Here is a 6,798-nt window from a genome sequence, read left to right as displayed (position 1 = left end):
ACTTCTGTAAGATGCTGATATTTAAACTCATTCCATCAAATGTTCCATCCTTTACAAACTCATTTTCTGTAATAACAAACTTCTAAAATTCACATCATTATAAACGTCCGGCCCTTTGGGAAATACCCAAACTCATTTTAAATCTCTGTCTGGTTTATTTTCAAGCCATTATGTAGGCCAAATATTTTAAGTCATGTTCTGGGTAAACCCACACCACCCATCAGCAGAGGAGAAAACAATCAGCACAGTCACATCAAGAGCACAGATTAAGAAAGAAAAGGGAAGGGTGTCAATTGTAACTAGGGAATTGCTTAAAAAGAAAGAAAAAAAAGAACAATATCAAAAACCCAGGGGGGAATAATCAAGCATAGGGCAGGGGGAATAGAGACCTAAAGGGATTTGATGAAATGTAAAAAATTAGATCTCCCCCCAAAATTATCCCTTTACAGGCAAAAAAAGAAAATGTCAAAGAAGGAGTGGTTTGCTTCTTAAAAAGCTAGAGTGGCCTTTCATAGAGAGATGGTAAGAGTCCCTTCCCTCAAGGATCTTGCAGTTCCACCATATACAGCAAAAAGGTAACGAGAAAAATCGGGGAGGAAAGAGCAATGATGTCATCCCCGCAAGGTGCCCAGGCAATTAGGGACAAGGCCAGAACAAGAAGTCAGCGCTCCTGATTACCCTCCAACATCTCACTCTGTGATCCATGGCCCCTTTCTGCCAATAGAGCTAATTACTGAGCATGGTTAATTATATTCTCTCTCCCTACATTTCTTCGGCAATTTCAATTACATAAGGTGTCTTTCCTCCAAGTCAAGTTCTTGCTGATCATAAATAAAGCTCTTGCTGATGATAAACTCTTAATAATCTAGACCTGAAGTGAGATGCAATTTCAGCCCCTTGTGACTTCAAGAGCCCTGGAGAGTCGATTTAATTCTCGTTGATCTCCAGCACGAGGACTCGTTTATACCGATAGAGTACTGGCTCTCCCCCTTGTGAACCTGTCCCTGTGATGCCTGCTGCGTACATCTACGACTCGATAGGCTGAGGTTTTATTGTCATTATTTCAAAAAATGCATCTATTACTTGCAGACCCTTGAGTCAACGTATAACTGAAAACTCAATTCAATTTAAGAGCAAAAAGAATAAAATTCCCCCAAAAGATGGGGTGGGATGATAGGAACTGCAGAAATGTAGAGACTGAAAAAGGTCCTCAGAGGCAAAGAAGATTAAAAACAGGGAAGGTTAGCTTGAAGACATCGACAAAACCCAGATAGTGCTTTGGGAGAGAATTTCCATAGAATACCTGCTTCCTTCAGTTCCAATGGCACGGACCCAGGGCTCACTCTGACCTTACCTGTCACTACATTGCGGGGGGGGGGGGGGGGGCGGTGAGCCCATAGTTGCTATAGCAACCTCCAACCTCCCTTTTTGGCTTCTGCCTCTCATTTTCTTCAATTCATCTTCTGTGAGCTGCTTATCTTTCCTCTTAATCAAGTTACCAGCTCCTCTTCAATTATTTTTAAAATTTGACTTAAAATCCCAGCTGTATTGTTAGGGGTTCTATAACACAGTAAAGTAAAATCACTTCCTGTCATAAACCACTGGTTCAGTGCGACGAGTTTTATTAAACAGCTACCATCCAAAGCTCATCTTAATGAGGGGTTAACATCCCCGGGTACACTGTGTGTGTGTGTGCGTGCGTGCGTGCGTGCGCATGGGGCGCGTGCACATGCGGGCATGCGTGTGACAATGTTGGAGGAGGAGAATTCTGCCGAGGGGCTCATTTATTTGAGAAGATCTGCCCTCCACGGTTCTCCTAAAAGTACCCAAATTTCAGAGTTTCTCCAAGCCCTTCCTTTATGCACTTATGTCCTTGTGGATTTCAAGGGGGCAAGCATGAGAACAGAATGGTCATCAGAGCAGTGGGGATGACACTCCCCCACCGATCAGTATGGGTTCTTGAGTAAGTCAGTTTATCCCACCTGGCCTCAGTTTCCCCTTCTGTGACATAGAGTAATACCTGTGCTCTCTCTCTCTCAGAGGTGCTGTGAATGTTCAGAGAGATACTGTAGATAAAAATGTTATACCAACATAAGCTATTATTATGTAATTTAGATGTTTTCTATACCCTCAAAATTCATTTCGGTGAGCTCCTGGCTGCTCTCAGTGACAGCCCTGCACAGTGTTAGTGACTGTAATTGGGCAGTGAGCCTTCCCGCTTCCTGGATTAGTGAGTTTTTGTTTATGAAAAAGTTTCCGATGTTTAGAATTTTGTTCTCCATCCTTGCTAATTGGCCTTAAATGCTAGTCAAGAAAAAGCTGCTACCGACAGTAAATTAAAATTGCCTTCATTTCATGTGTTTGGATGCCTTGTTTACCCAAAGACAGGATTTATTTTTTTGTTCCACATTTTTAAAAGTTTTTTTCAATTATGTTAGGTAGTAAAAATATAAAGAAAAACATGGTTCAATACATAAGTTCTCTGGGTGTTTTAAATTCCATGAGTGTATGTTTGCATGCATGTGCACACCTGTGCATATGTATATATGTGTGGTGTATTTGTGTGCACATGTGTGTGTTCATGTGTGTGGTGTGCACACATGTGCAGGCAGGTACATGTATCTGTATACATGTGTGCATGTGTGCGTGCATATGTAAGAGGATTTGGCAACATTCTGGATGGGTTTAGGCCATTTTAAATAGCCATAAAGGGAATATTTGGAATTTATTAAGAACGTTAGCCACATAGGTTCAATTTGAAGTTTGGGGTTCCAAGTCAGCCCTTGTATGTATACTGTATTTTCTCCAGGGTTTTATACCAATTTGGGACTTAACTGGCCTCTGCCATTTATGACCTTTGAGGCTAGAAAGCAGCTCACACCTCTCGAGGCCTTGGTTTGTGCAGCTGTGCAAACGGACATGGCATTACCCACATTCCAGGCTCCAGAGATCAAGAGCACACTGTTAATGCCTGGTAGGCAGTAAGTTCTCAGTGACTGCGTGACCGTGGGCAGGACCAGCATCCTGATGCGCCACTGGTAAGACCTCTCTGCTTGCAGCCTTCCGGTGAGATGTGGAAACTGGAGTAGCGTTGGTCCTGCCACATTCCCGCGGAGCTTTGGCCTCCCGCACAGAAAGAAAGAGCCCCATTTACACCCTGCAGTCTGTGTCTCAGGGACCATTGTAGAAATGACCTCAACTCTCTCTTAATCTTAGCGCTGATCTCTCTACTTTCTGTAGGATAACACATCTCAGTGTAAAGACTGCTAGAGAAAAATCCAATTGCAAGCCTCCCGCCTTACACACATACGCCCCCACACAGCAATCCTACACCAGAGCCTTCAAACCCCACATCTGTGGGGATGGAAACCCTCTTGCTTACTTTTACTAAAGACAAGAGAACTGGGGACAAAGGTTTGACATCACATTAACTGAAAAGCAATTATCCAAATCAGTGGCTGTGGAGAAAGGCATCAAGAATTAATTAGGATCTCCTCTTCACACTAAAGAGTGAGGGCTGCAGTGGGGGTGTCAGAGCGTGGGCACGGGGGTCACGGAGCCTGGTCTCGGAGCCAAGCCACATTCACTGGCAGGGACGCACCAGCCAGGTTGTAATCTTTCTCTCTTGGTTTCCTCAAAGTGGGATGAAAAATGAGATAGTGCCTACAATAGCACATGAGTCAGAACATCCCGTGGTGAGCACCACGCACACAGTGAGTGTTAAGCTGCTCAGTGTGGCACGGGTTCTGCAAACACTGGAGCAACAAGGACTTGTGGCGAAGGGACTCAGGTGTGAACAGTGTGCTGTGCTCCTAGGACACGCCTTAACGTCAAAATAGAATAATAGAGAACAGAATAATAGAGCTTTACCTGCAGAAGACCTGCCCAATGTCAGGCCACCACTGCACGCTGCACACGCATTACTGAGCTAATGTCCCTGCCAACCAGGAAGCGTCGTTCCATGTGTGCCCATCAGGGGGGTTCAGTCGTTTGCCTGGGACCACACAGCTCCTGAATGGTGGAGCAGGGATCCAAACCCAAGCAGACCTCAGCCAAGTGGGAGGCTCTGCTGTGCAAACATCCACTGCTGCTTCTTGGTCCTCAGCGTCAAAGCGGTGTGGCTTGCTGAATGACCGCCATGCTGCAGAAGGTGCGTGCCCTCACTCCCAGACCTGGGCGTTTCTTTTCCCTTTTTTTTTTTTTTTTTGGTTTTGTTTTGTTTTTAGTCGGCTTTCTTTAACTCTCTATTCCCTCCTCTGTGAAACAGGGACAATATTATCTTTCTGCCTCTGTACACCAAGGTTTTTGTGGGGACTGAATCAAGTACTTAGAAAGATGTCTTTGTTTTGTTGTAGGTGGTGGTGGTGGTAGGGGGGTTATGTTGCTTGTGTTTTGTTCTGCTTTTCCCGGCAAGCTTCTTTGGCACCTGAGAGCCCACCTCTGCAAGGTCTCTGAGAAAGCTCAGGATGTGCTCTGGGGTTGTCGTTAATCTTAGGAACGGGACATCCTTTGGTCGCCAGCTGATGCAATGGCTCTATGCAGAATGGAAGTCAGGTGTAGTCCCCAGCCTGTGGTCTCGCCCCGTAAGTAAGAGACAAGGCACAATTATGGTGATGTTTGCTGCACGATGGATAAAACCAGCTTTGCATCCAGATTACAGGGAAAGAGAAAACATGTCCTCGGCCAGCACCTTCCCACACCCCATTCTCCCCAGGTATTTGGTTCTGAAGGAGAGAATTAAGCCTTCTTAAAATAGAACGTGGGCTCTTGAGAGCCAGGACCTCAAACAATGATTCCCTGAAGCAGTTGGGACCCTGGGAGAGTTTATTTCCAGGTGCTGTGCCATGATCGGCTGGTGAGCAGGCTCTGAAGGCAGGAGCATGGGGCTGGCCCAAGATCAACGTGGCTAATGCCTGACACGTTTACCTCGGTCAACATCACCTAAAGTCACCTGTCTGGCTCTTTGCGTGGACACTTCCCAGCATCAGATGCTGAAATCACAGAACAAGGGAGCTCTCTGGCCACTTCTGATGCTGTTTCACCTCCAACCAGTCTGACATCCATCTATAAAAGTACTGTGAGCCTTTCCCAAGCTTTTCACTGCCATTTTATAAGATTCCCATTGTTGGCTTTTACACTTATGTGGATCACTTTTCTTGTACTGTTGTTGGATCTGTCTGCTGGAGCTGCCACAACGATATACGACAGAACTGGGTGAGTTAAACAGACATTTCCTCATGGTGCTGGAGGCCGGAAGTCCAAGACGAATGTGTGGGCAGGTTGGTCTCTCCCGAGTCCTCTCTCCTTGGCTCGTGAATGACCGTCTTCCCCTTGAGTCCTCACACAACCTTTCCTCTGTGTGTCTCTGTGTGTGTCCAAATTCCCTCTTCTTATAAGGACCCCAGTCCTACTGAATGAGGGACCACCCATATGACCTCATTTAGTCTTAATTATCTCTTTAAATGTAAATATCTCCTAAATGCAAATATAGTCACATGGAGGACTGGAGCTTCAGGCATATGGATGGTAGGGAGACCATTCCTTCCCTCTTCCCTCCCAGTCATGTAGCGTATTTGTCTTTGCATCATGAGGACGAAGCTTTGCAGCAATTTTGCTTCTGCTCTCACTTCCCGGGGAGGGCTGTGGGGAAGGCTGAGTGCTGACAGGTGCGTCTCTAAGCATGTGGGAGGGAACTGGTCCTGGATATTCAGACCTATTGACTGCAATAGATGCATTTTGGAGCCATTTCTGTGACTCTGGGATTTATTTTTTTATGCTTCCATGAAAGCCACATAAAATGAGAGGAACATTATCAATTTGGAGATTTCAAGTGAACAACTCAAATGCTTAACGAGGAAAATGAAATGATCATTAAAACTATAGACAGACAAAGGAGCACATTTAACTAAGTTCTTATAACTAGAGGCAAGGGACCTTGGATAATTATTATATAAATGTGGATGAAATTCTCTTTGTCTTTAGAAGATTTTAATATCTACATGCAAGTGGGTGTGATGAATAGATCATCTACCACAAATACATCAATAAATAGAAATAATACCCATTTCATAAATTGTTATAGCATCTCTGTATATTGTTTGATAACTATTGACATTTTTCTTAAGGATTCTGGAATCATACGCTGAAACCATTTCCAGGGTATTCTGAAAAATGGCAGAGAGAGAGAGAGAGAGAGAGAGACAGGAGACAAACTCTCCATTAAAACAACAAAGACCTCCTTGCTGTGGGTGAAGTGCCGCAGGCTCACTCAGGGCATTCCTCTGGCTGCTCTCACTGTCTAGACTCTAGAAGGCTCTCTCACCAAGGACTCAGGCTGTGAGCTCCTGTAGAGGACAGCGGAGACCAGAACTCTGCGGACCAGGAAATACCTGGTCCACAGTAACCACCTTCTCCCCTGATCTACTCGATGCACCATTTGGACTTCTAACTTTGTTTTTCAGCCCTATTGCTTTGCCTTGGTAAGTTTTGGTTTACCTCTGGGAAGGGGCAAAAGTGTAGGATTTCGGAGCGGAAGGGTACAGGTGAAGCCTTGGGACTTGGCAGACTTGCATCAAGCCACGCAGCTGGGTGGTAGCAGAGCCAGATCAAGACCCCAGGTCTCCGCAGCCTAAGGCCACTCATGAGCCTACGTAGGAGGACAGAGTCTCTTTTGTGCCTTGCTGTACCACAAACAGCTTCCCACGTGGAGCCAGCATGTGAGCAGTACAGGTAAGTGCCCAACTCCAAATCCCCAGGACAAATTAATCAGCAACATGGTCCGGAAAATGAGGAACTCTG

Source organism: Zalophus californianus, chromosome 2, assembly GCF_009762305.2.
Source record: "Zalophus californianus isolate mZalCal1 chromosome 2, mZalCal1.pri.v2, whole genome shotgun sequence".
Taxonomy (NCBI): domain Eukaryota; kingdom Metazoa; phylum Chordata; class Mammalia; order Carnivora; family Otariidae; genus Zalophus; species Zalophus californianus.
Note: the sequence above shows the minus strand (reverse complement) of the source record.